Here is a 12276-nt window from a genome sequence, read left to right on the forward strand (position 1 = left end):
ATATTTCCCCTCCTCCCTGTTCCACATGTGAGGCACTTCCTTTGTTCTTTAGTGGCATATGGCTCAGAATTATCCCTAGGAGCAAAGTACCAGGATGGTTCTCAGTAAATTTTCCATAGGCGGAAAGACCCTTCATTACTCAAGCAATCAATACTGCACACAAGCAGAGTGGCGTATCAACAGTGTTTGAAATGCTCTAAAGGGCAGCCCCGTTTCCCATTCAGTCTTGCTTAATGGGCTTTGAATGCCTGCAGGTGAACATTTTATTGTTAATGTAATGATTTAATTTGGTTTGGGGGTGAAATGTTATCTGCTCATAAATACGGTGCAAGCTTAATGGAAAGAACTTGCCTTTTTGCTCTGCCTGCCAGTATTTTGTCAGATGCTTGTCTTTAAAAGTCACCATACACTGAGGCTGATTCCAGACAGGTAACTCCCAAATGATTATAACTCATTGCTCTTCTGCTGTCAGCCACAAGCGGAATTGAGTATCCACACTATCAGGAATATTGCACTTTTCCCATATGTTCATTCCACTATGTTCCATCCACACAATGAGTATGATGTAGCTTTGGTGGGAAACAGAAAAAAGCTTGCTTAATGCTATCTTTCCCAGTAGAACAATACAAAAAACCCCCAATCAATAAACCTAATTCCTACCCTCCTGAGAATAACATGTGGAAGTTAGCCTAAAAATGGGGAGACAAAACCTTCATGCACACTAAAAGCTTGGTGAAACAAAAAGTTCTGACATGGAAAAGAAAGGAAGCCAGATCAACTTATCTAGGGCAGAATCTCCATAACCTAAACAAAAATGGCCCTATAGCACATCCCAACCAATTGCTGTGAAAGTGGTAGGGCATACCAAAAGGTCTCCAGTGCTGAGTACAATGGGTGGGCAAGAACATATCCTGTTTCCAAACAATGCAGGTTTTTGTAGGTAAGAATCAGCACTTTAGATTGTCCCTTAAAACAAAGTGGAAGGAAATGCAGTTGAAACAAAACTGGGGTGAAATGGTCAGCTAAGTGGGCTCAGAAATCAGTTGATGTTTGTCATATTGTGTAGCAACCTGATTGTGAGAAACAGCCATCCCAGACCAAGCATGGCTGACAATATGTTTTGCATCAGGTGCATAATGCTCAGGCAGAATGCTTTTTCCCACGGAAGGCGGATCACACCTTCAGCGGAGAGTCAACCAACTCATGTACATACATTTATGAAATCAGCTCTGAATTGAGTAATGGCATGAGTATGACTTTTATCATTTGTCTGCTTCACCTGCTTCCTATTAGCAAAGTTGTGGCAGCAGCTGATGACAGCTGATTCCATTTCTGAGATGCTTGAAGAATTTCTGGAGAAGTCAGATCAGATCTGGATCTAAAGAAAACAGATGAATAGACTGGAAGCTACTGCAGTATAAGAGACCTGGCTCTTGAGATGGTGAGTATAATAATGACTTGATACAAAATTGCAGTATTTACAAACGATTTTTATATCCAATTTAAATTATGCATCTCTAGAAAAGACTGTTAAAACAAACACCAAAAAAAACCAGTTTTTGTATTTCACTAAAAACCCTTGAGTTGCTGCCTAATCTCTTAAATGAACCAATCTCCTAAATTAGTAAATCTGTGAGATGTTCATATATTGCAATGTAAGTGTATTTTCATTCAGATGCAACCATAAACCAGTAGTATTAAACCATTCAGATTTAACAAAATGCCTTATTTCCTCTATGTCCAGTTTCATATTAACGGTTACAATAAAATCTGTCACAGAGTTTAGTCTGTGCTCCACAAAGTCTTATCCTGCCTCATCAAATTTTCCAGTAGTGCTCACAGAAGTTATTGATCGTTCTGATTTGCAACACTTTGGAAAGTTAATGACTGAATACTCAAAATGTGCACCCAGTACTTGAAAATCAATCGCATGCATGGATTCTCAAAAACAAACAAAACACAAGAGAGCTGTTTAGTTATCATTTCCAAGCTTGGCTGTCTTTTTCTATCCACTTCAGTAATTACATTGAATTACCCTTAGTATGTTCTCCCGTGTTCTGAAATTGAAAGGTTGGGCTTGCCTGCTCAGTAGCTGTTGCCAGGGAAGGTGGAAGTTAAATCTGCAGGTTTCCTAATGTGTTAGGAAGACAGTTCCTTGCTTAGTCCGCAACCAAATTAACTGTGTATTCCAAAGCAGAATTAAGGCCCACAGAATTAAGGCCCACTGAGATTAATTCCCAGGTAAGTGTGTGTGAAGGGACGTGGGCTTGCCTAGGGCTTGCCGATTGGAAGGTCGTGATTCAAATCTCTGTGATGGGGTGAGCTCCCGTTGCTCGGTCCCTGCTCCTGCCAACCTAGCAGTTCGAAAGCACATCAAAGTGCAGGTAGATAAATAGGTACTGCTCTGGCAGGAAGGTAAACGGTGTTTATGTGCGCTGCTCTGGTTTCTCCAGAAGCGGCTTAGTCATGCTGGCCACATGAACTGGAAAAACTGTCTGCGGACAAACATCTGCTCCCTCGGCCAGTAAAGCGACTCGACTTAACTATCAGGGGTCCTTTACCTTTCTAAGTGTGTATAAGATTGCAGCCTTAGGTTGGAAAAAAGGGGGGTGGCAGCAACTTGGAAAAATTGTAATTCTTAGGCTGCTAACATAGCAGAAACAATGCAGGAGGAAGCAGTTATGAGCTACTAGTCTCTTCAGCCACAGCAGGTGCTGTGATTCTCCAGCAGCTTGACTTCACCCCTGTGGCGTGAGACACCCCATTGTCTCTCAATACAGACAGATGCCAACAACAACAACAAAGGGGGTATATACATATGGAAGAGACAGTGTAAAAGGGATGTGATGTTTCCCCAGGCAATTCTGTAAGCAGGAACCAACAGGAAAATTAGGGGAACCATCCAAGCATACAGGATTCTTATGGGATTAAACTGCACTGGTAATTCATTCAAATGTAATTTTGTGCAAGTGTACACCGTGGGGGAACACTTCGAAAATCTATAATGTAAGCAAGAAAGAGGATGCCAGAACTGGCCAGTAGCCAGGGGGTAGGCAAAAAGCCTTACCGCAAGGACTGGGAGTTTCAACATAAGCAAAATAATTCCATCTAACAAAATAAATCCAACAAAACAGGGGACTCTGTGGAAAGTTCAAGGCAGCACACCAGGAGGCCAAGGTTAAAAATGAGAAAGAAAAACCTCTCCGGGGCTTCCTTCTTTATTCACAGCTGGAGTGACTTCAGAATAAAAAGTAGCATTGTATAATGTCAGGGGCTCCCTTCCACGCTTGCATAATTTTATGGAATCTGAGGATTTAAGGAAGGGAGAGAGAGAGAAGGCGCTTGGAGCTCAGTTTTCTAGAACTCTGTGAATTCCCATTTCCCCTTCTGAAGCATTTCGTTTATAATCTTCGAGAAAATCGCTCTGTGTTTAATTAACGTAATATTGAGTCGCACCGTCGCTGATTTAGAAATAGGCCTCATGTTTCCCCCATCATCAAAGGAAGGGAAGGAATTCTCACCTCACTTATCCTCTTGAATTCTGCCTATAGCAGCTTGCACAAGATGTGACCGGCATCAGCTCAGGATTTAATACAAATCTTTCAAGGCAACCGAGAAAAACCCCAGTGATATTTACAAGGATGATCAAGGTTTGCACTTGTGGCAAGTGTTTCTGACCAGAGAGACTCTCCTTCCCCCATGACATGAAAGGCTTTGAAATCCACTCAGGCACAAGCTATGGAATGAGAAACAAGAAAACCCTCTCTGGCAAACTGTTTTCAAAGAGAAGCATGGCACAGCAGTATATTACGTCCAGAGGAACACCCCCCCCCCATAAAAAAAGTTCATGTTGATGTGATGCATTCTAATAATGCAGCTAGAAAGTTGATCACAGTTAAATGACTGAAACTTAAAATTCATCACTTAAAACAATCTTTTCATGGAGGGTGCATTTTGTATTATTTTTCACCAATGGAGATGTAATGACTCACCGGAGCAAGATGGTCTGAGCATATTACACTGATCCTGGTCCAACTGCACTGGCTACTGATTAGTTTCCAGGCCCAATTAAAAGTGCTGGTTTTGACCTACAAAGCCTTAAATGGCTCAGGACCGCAGTACCTCAAGGACCGCCTCTTTCCATATGAACCTATCTGAGATCATCTTCTGAGGCCCTTCTTCATGTGCCTCCTCCCTGAGAAGTCAGGAGGGTGGCAACACGAGAATGGGCCTTCTCTGCAGTGGCTCCCCCATCTATGGAATGCTCTCCCCAGGAAAGTTCGCCTGGCGCCTTCATTATATACCTTTAGGTGCCAGGCAAAAGCGTTCCTTTTTAAACAGGACTTTGGTTGGCTTGATAAAATATGACTCTTTCAGCGGGGGGGGGGGGGGGTATTATTGGGTTATTGCTTTTATTTTTATTTTATATACCATGATCTATTTATGTGAACCTCCCTGAGACCTCCAGGTCTCTGAGACTTCCCTTGCTACCTTGGGATGACAGACTCTGGAGGAATGAATGGGAAGGGGATGCTGGAAGAGATGAAAGTGCTTCTCTTCCCTTCTCATCCCACCTGGCTCTAATGTGGTGATAGGCCTCCCAGCTTGAGGATTTCCTGAGCCACGGAGCCTCTCTTTATAAGCTTTGCATCCGTGGTGTTTCTGAAGACTGTTGCTTCCCCTTTTGTTCTTCCAGGTTTGAGCTCCAAATTTATAGTCAAAGTATTCAAATACTGTGCAAGGAGCAGGTTACACCACCTGCCTTGGCTTTTCTGCTCCTAATTGCCTCCATTCTCTTGCTACTTTGCTCTGCACTTTTAGCAAACATTGCGCTTCCAATTTATTCTACGGCTTTTCTTTAAATGCATGCGGCTTGGCCTCTCTCTCTCTCTCTCTCAAGATTCTAAAAGTCTTCTCAAACTTTGGATCAAGGGAAGCAGCTTTACTTCAATGTGACAGATAGACTCTTTCATGAGTGAAAGAGTAAAGCAGCTGATTTATTTTGTACATAAAACATCCACTCACTTCAGAGCAGAATAGCACTCGCCCCAGCCATTTAAAACCTGTTTTTCCCCCCTCGCTGATCAGAGGGATTGAATCATAGCCCAGTTTTCAGATACAATACTGCCTCTGCCGAAGAATCCTTAGGAAATAATATTTGGGGCTGCATTCGTACCGCACATTTAAAGCACCGTGATGGCAATTTAAACAGTCCTGGCTTCCCACAAAGAATTATGGGAACTGTAGTTTGATAAGGGTACTGTTAGGATACCCCTATTCCCCTCACAGATGCATTGAAAAAAAGTGCTGTTGTGCTCAGGTCCGGATTGTGGTCTTCCCATAGGCATCTGGTTGGCCCCTGTGAGAACAGGATTCTGGTCCAGATGCACCGCTGGCCTGATCCAGCAGGGTTATTGTCTGTCCTGACTTTTCTATTAGTGGTAGCATTTTCTCTTACTTCCAACACAATTTCTGGTGCTAGCTTTTCACAGAAGAACTGGCAAAGCACTATAGGCAGTATAGTGACCTATGAGGCAGATGCTCATGTGGCTGAGGAAGGCTCAGCTTTCCTGCATTTCTTGCCCTGTGTTTCTTGGTTGCACTGCCACCATTACTTCCCTGCACTAATGGAGTCCTTTCAATGTTTTAAAAATTCCTTAGGTCAACCGTTCAGGGAATTGTGGAAGAGATTCAGCCTCGCTCACCCCCCCTCCTCACTGAATAGTGGTATTTTAATCTGTGTTGACTGCTTACACTTCATCATATGTCAACATGGCTTCGAACTTCCATTCTGTTTCAGCTGCTGTGGTTGCCTTGGTCTTGACATTCCCCACAGTCTCATGCAGTGTTTTTTTTGTGTGTGTGTGTGTGCACGTGCTACAGTGCAAGTGCATTCATACAAAATGTCCCTCCCTCTAAAATGTGTGTATTAATGAAAGATGATTTAAAAAAAAATCTGTGAGAAACTATTCATATTATTTTCTTGGGGACTGCTATGGCTGGCACAGTAAAGTACCGCCCACTATTGCCTTGGCTGCGGCAATGGGCATTTTGGGATTGAAATAGGCTCCCTACAGTGCCAAGTGAAACCACAGTGGCTGGCCCACTTCCAGTCTACTGCAGAAAATCAGTGCTTCAGTGGCACTAAAGGGCTCCTGATGTCACTACATTTTCCCACTGTCAAGTTGAATCAGTACTTTCTAGACTTCAGTATGCATGCACACACACAGTTCCTGCACTCATTCGTGGGCCAATCTTGGCCCGGAAGGGGGACCAATTTGGCTCAAACCACACCCACCCATCAACTGATGTCACACCTTGCTTGTGTCAGATGTGGGAAGACTGTGTTCGCTTATCCTCAGGCAGAAAGATGTATTGGCCGGCTCTGACCTAATGTATCACATTTTAAAGGTTATTTGTGTGTGTGTGTGTGTGTGTGTGTGTGTAAAAGGTTTTCAGCAAACTTAGGTACATTTAGAATCCATCAAGCAAGTAAATCAAGAAATGTTTTACACCTCCATTTGTAAATGAATAGGATATTTCCCCTTTTGTGTTTTTGTGATGAATGCAAGCAGGTGCATTTTCTGCTTTGAAATCTCATCCCTCCAGGATTTATATCAAAGATTAAAGAATTCACTAGACCATTTGAATCAAAAGGGAATGGCTTATACTTCAGTGAGAATCTCACCACTGAGCTGTTCAACTGTTGCCTTTTGTCCCTCGTTACAATGTCGTACGATAAACACTGATGTGAATCGGGAATCAGTTTACTGGTAATGTTGACAGAGATGTGGAAAAACCCACATAAAGATTAAAGAATTGGTTCCTAAGAGCTTAAAACAACTTAACACAGACAAAGCAGCATGTAGCCAAGGTGGAAAGAATCCATGAACTGCAGGCCACAATAAGGGAAGGAAGCAAAGCTGTAGCTTTACAGTGTGCTTTCTTTTTTTGCATTCACTTGGTTCAGGAATTTAGAAGGCTCAAAGTTGAAGGCAGGAGACAAAAATACTTCTTTAAAAGACCCAGAGGCTTTCACGGGTCAGGTAGCATATTGGAGGAGGCATTTGCATTGGGAAAAGAGCAGGGGTGAAAGGGTTAAATCTGCTTACCCAGTGTCAGGGTCCAAATGTAATTCAGAACCCTGTAGGTGGCTTCAAAAAAATCCCTTAAACAGATGCAAGATGTGGTCATGCATGTCCAATGCCTTTCCTAGTTTTGTTAAACTCTGATGGTGGGGAACATTTGGAGACCCAACTAAATGATAAAAACTGATACCATGGGTTAGCATGACATTATTCATGCAATAAGCAATTGTATGAATGCTTTTCTTAAACCATTATGTAAGACCCTAGTCTGGACCATAGTAGGATAGATTTAAGGAGGTCCTTAACTGTTTGCTCCGTCCATCAGTCCTTGTTAAGTGTCTAGATCTGGGGACTGAGTTATATTATTTGTACTCTAAATGAAGTTCCCCTTGATGTGAATGGAAGATTGACTTTCAATGCAAAAACAGCCTTCCATGGCTGCTATTTACTTATCAATTGAAAGTTCTTTAAATGGAAAATGTTTTATGATTACCATGTCAATCCAGTGTTGTGTACTACTATTGTCTATATTTAAAGTAAATAATGACAATAAAAATATATAGTTTGTCTTTAATTTTCTGAAGTTAATTGAAATGCAACCAATGAAATTGTGCACAATTATATAAGTCTAAGAAACTTTGCTTATGTTTTTGCTGTGCAAAATGAAAAACTAGCTCATGCAATGTTACAGCTTCAGGAATCTGAAAGATGGTGCAGAACAGGTGTCTCTGATCCTCACCCACAGAGGGTGCCTAAGCACAGAGGACCAAATTTCCCATTACAACATCAGCCTTGTCAGCTTCTTCCCCAAATATTAAAGGGGGAAGCTGAACCATCCTACATTTTTCTTAGAAATTTTCCTCCTCCCAATTAGGACCTAAGACTGGAAGCAATCCCCCACTGAGAGAAAAATGGTGGAAAGAATTGCTTTGTGGGAGAGAGATGGTATGGTGTACTTCCGGGTTGGCGCCATCGCCGAATGGCAGACTCCCTCGGAGCTCCGGAGGGAGCCTGCTCGGCAGGGGCTGGGTTCTACCGCGCCGGCGACGCAGGGACCCTCAAAAACCATGGGCGCTGAAACCCATGGGCATGGTGACTCGGCGGGCACCATTTGCGCCCCCCCGACCACGCGAAGGAGCCTTTTTAAAGGCTACGGAGCGGGTGACAGGGGGGTGGTGGTGCTGTGAGTCCTCCGCTTCCCCTGCCGAGTGAAGCCGCATGCCATTTGGCGGAGAGCGCTGACTTCTTCCATTGAAAATCTGGACTTAAAAGAATAACCCGTGAGTAATTGGAACTTGGATTAAAAAGGGGAATAATTTTTTTCTTAAATTCGGAGCGAGCGGGGGAGGTGCAAAAAGGAAGTCAGCCTCCCCCCTGTTGTAGAGGAGCTAAAGTAAAGGACCTGACAACTAAGATCGAGTGCAACCTTTTTTTTGATAAAGCTATTAACTTCGCGATGGAAAATTATAAGCTGGGCTGGAGGAGAAAAGTGGAATGTGAATTAAAATACAACCTCCCCCGGAAACCCCGGGAGCGATCCGTGAGAGCGCCGAGAGAGGAGAAATAGAGGTTTTGACAGCTGTCAAAGGAGCTGCCAAAACTGAAGAACAAAAAGAGAACTTTGTTACGAGGACTTTGCTGGTTACATTTGTTATAAATTGGATATAAACTGTTTAAAACAAGGAATAATAAGTTACTTTGACTGGTGGGTGTGATTGGGAAGGAAACTGAGTTATTACAATCCCTCTAGAGGAGCTGTGGGTCATTACAAGTATTGCTGGCATGGAATTTGAATCGGACTTTTTATCTCCTGGGAAACTGCAGAAATGGAACACTATTTTGTCTACAGAGGTCTACACACTAAAGGAGACAATAGATTTATCTATTGAAGAATGGAAGGGACTTGACGTAATGTTTTGTTCCTGAATAACAAAGCCTCTGTAGAGGAACTACAAGCTTTTTGGAATTAGAACATTTGTGCAGGAGAGCAGGGGAAAAAAAAAAAAAAAGAGGAGAAGAGAGAACAACAAGAACAACAAGAATAACAAGAACTGGACTAAGTTGGAAGATAGACCCCTTCCAAGATCGGACATTCAAAATCAAAGATGACCAAAAGACGGCAAAGACTATTAAAAAGATGGCAAAGCGGACTGGTGAAGGATTATGGCTTAGATGTGGGAGCTCCAGGACGACAGTAGACATTGACGGACATTGGGAACGCAACCGGGAAAGGGGGGAGGGAAATTTGGAATCCAAAGGGTGTTAAATTATACTTTATTCTTTTTTCTATATTTTTTATGTTAATCTGTATTGTATACTAAAGAGGGGAACTCGTGGAAGGGAACTGGTCGATTTTAGGGGATGGGAAAATATTTTTTAAATTGGGTTAATGATAATAACTTTAAAACTTGGGGTAAGAACTTGCTGAATCTATTGGAAAGAACTGGAATACAAGAGGGGGAGGGGAGGGGAAGTCCTGGAAAGATGACATTGAAAATAAGGCTTTAAATTTGGATGTTTTTCTTTTCTGTTATATTTGAAAATCTTTAATAAATATTATTTTTTAAAAAAGAGAGAGATGGTATGGTGTGGGCAAAGTAATGACAACGCAAACCACAGTGCTGTTGGTCAACAGGACCTCAAGCTTTCCTTCTTGCACCCTAGCACTGTCCAAGGATGAGCATTAACTCAAAATCATGACCCTTAGTCCACTGGATGGCAACTTTCCCAGGTTGCTTAAATCATGCTGTACCTTTGCTGATTTTGTTTTCTTGGATTCCTTCATAAACTTGCATTGCTTTGATGCTGCACTGTATCTTACTGTATTGTTCTATATTCTTTCAATGCTTTGAGCCAACCAGATAGCTTTTTGTCATGTGGTGGTCTACAAACAAAGAAATAGCTAGTGCCGGCCAGGTATCTGTATGGTAGGAATGAAAGCCACATTTCAAATAGCGTGCACCCACCTAATAATGCTTAGAATACATTGAGCTATTATTGACTAAACTTGGAGGAAATTTCAAGAGTCTGCTTACTATTATTATTGTTCTTGTTATTATTCCTCTGCATGCTAATATTCAAAACCCTGAAGAGGGGGAGGTGGGTTAGACTGTGCTAGAGGGCTAATTCATTAGCATATCAAAGCCAAAGACATAGAAAGGATGTTAGTTTGAGATGCTTAGATAGTGATCCAATTAGCTTGCTTTCACATTTCTGCCAGGAAGCTAATCCAATAAAAAGTAGCATCTTGACCTACTCAGCGTCTCCCAATATGTGAGTGCAACGTGGGATTTTTATTTTTGTTTTATTTTTTGTAAAGGCAATTGGGGATTTAGCTGGTATAAAATATTCTATGCAAAATAAAATTGAGGGTTTTATTATTATTGTTATTATCGCATTGCAATTATAGATAAGGAAGCTCTAGCATTGATTATATACAGTAGTATGGCTTGCCACCCTGAACTTAATTTCTACCTCAACAGGAGATAAAAAGTGATTCCCACAGGCAGGGCATGTCTCTATTGCAGCTTCCACTGATATTTGTTTAATGCTGAAAGGCTACACAGGAGCGTGGCAGACACATAGGAAAAGTCAGTGGAGGAGACCCCTTTCCCCCATTTAGGCAACCTTTCAAGTTCATATTCACTGCATAGCCGCTGGCTTCTAGACATAGACGATTTAGCAACACCTAATGATTACTGTTCTGCTTTAAACTGGAAGTGGATTAGCACATCTGCTTCTAGGCTTCTGGAATCCAAATAATATTCTGTAGCTAAATGACCAGCCTCCCTTTCCCTAGTACCAAATATTGTGTAGCACAATTTTCATGGGGACCATGGTGCATATTGAGAAAGGCTACCGCACTTCCAATCACGATTCCCCACTCCCTGCAGCAACTGAAGGACAGAAAGAAAAGAAATGGAATAAAAAAGCCATTTTTGAAAGGATGATGTTGATTCCTAGAGAGGAGAGAAGGAGCATAGAGAAGGAAATTGCTGGAGCACTATATATAAACTATTAACAGTCTGTATAGGCCAGAATAGCTGTGTGATCTGTCAGATGCACCTGGGGAAATTGTGCAGCTGTTGCGTTGTGTGAAGTAAATCAAAATTTCTGAGCTCCAAAAAAAAAAAAAAAAAAAAAAGGAAGCTAAACAGGGAAGACATGGGAGGAAACTGTTCATGTCATCATGCAGAGGCCTGAAACAAAGGGAGCAAACAAAGCATGGCTAATCTAGAGGACATGTCCAGTGTGGAAGAAACCCAGATTTTATTTTGTGGCATCAAGTGTCACAATGGAAAGAAGTCCCACTACCTACCTCATATTACCTGCTTTGTGGCAGAGACAAACAGGGCCTTCTGCAGCATGGCTTCTGCTCTTTAGGCAAAGGGAGATCTTAAGGACACCTTATATACCAGGGTTGGTACAAGCTGAATACAGCCCACCTACCAGGAAGCGTAACCTTTCAGGGGGTTGACAAGTGACCCTGTAGGACCACCAAAATCCAGTTTATCAAGGCTGCGATGAGCTGTCATATATAGCTGGTGTGTGGGAATCCTTGTCACGTCACAGCTTTTGTTGGCCTGCCAAGAACCCCCACAATGTCCACCTGTCTCTCCCCTTTTATTTCTTTAACTTAAAATACACACCAAGGAAGATGAATCTGAAGTCTACAGGGCAAATCAGGTCCACCAAGCTGTCACCAGCCCCCACCTTCTTATCCATCGTCACACTGGTCTAGGAGGAGAACCCTCTGGGCCTCTGCATCTCATCATCGGGACTCTCTCTGAGCCATGCCTGCTCCTCAGGCCACACCCCCTCTCCTCAGGCCACTCCCCTCAATGGCCAGGATGTGCATCCTTCTCAGGTGCTTCTGAATGACTGAAATGTGCAGAGAAATCCACTTACTTGCTTGCCTGGATGGTGGTTATAGAGGTGTCTGCGTAGAAACATTTACTTTTGCATGGTTGAAATGGCATATTGTACAAAGGTAAGTTGCATCCCTTGCTCCGCGTACTTTTCCTCTTGTGGCCCCACCCACTTTTGCCTCTGGCACCCACCAGAAGGCTGCCCTCTAAGGAATGTAGCCCTTTGACTTGAAAAAGATCCCTCACCGCTGCTTTAAATGTCAACACTAGCACTTCAAAGTGGGTTTGGAAACAGACCCACAACCAATATAGCTGGCACA

General features: G+C 42.5%; 1 long non-coding RNA gene across 2 annotated transcripts in view; it reads left to right on the forward strand.

Moving 5' to 3' along the window:
• The window catches only part of LOC309352269, a 35280-nt gene extending 28005 nt beyond the window's left edge, over positions 1-7275 (forward strand). The window contains exons 3-4 of one of the 2 annotated variants that reach the window (XR_014161215.1): positions 1294-1441; positions 6610-7275. This is a non-coding gene — a long non-coding RNA (uncharacterized lncRNA). Of the gene's footprint in view, positions 1-1293; positions 1442-5661; positions 5798-6609 lie in introns of those variants that run through there. The other variant, XR_014161216.1, reaches the window with a different exon arrangement.
• The last annotated feature ends 5001 nt before the right edge of the window (positions 7276-12276 follow it).

Source organism: Podarcis erhardii, assembly GCF_964252035.2.
Source record: "Podarcis erhardii genome assembly, chromosome: 11".
Classification (NCBI taxonomy): domain Eukaryota; kingdom Metazoa; phylum Chordata; class Lepidosauria; order Squamata; family Lacertidae; genus Podarcis; species Podarcis erhardii.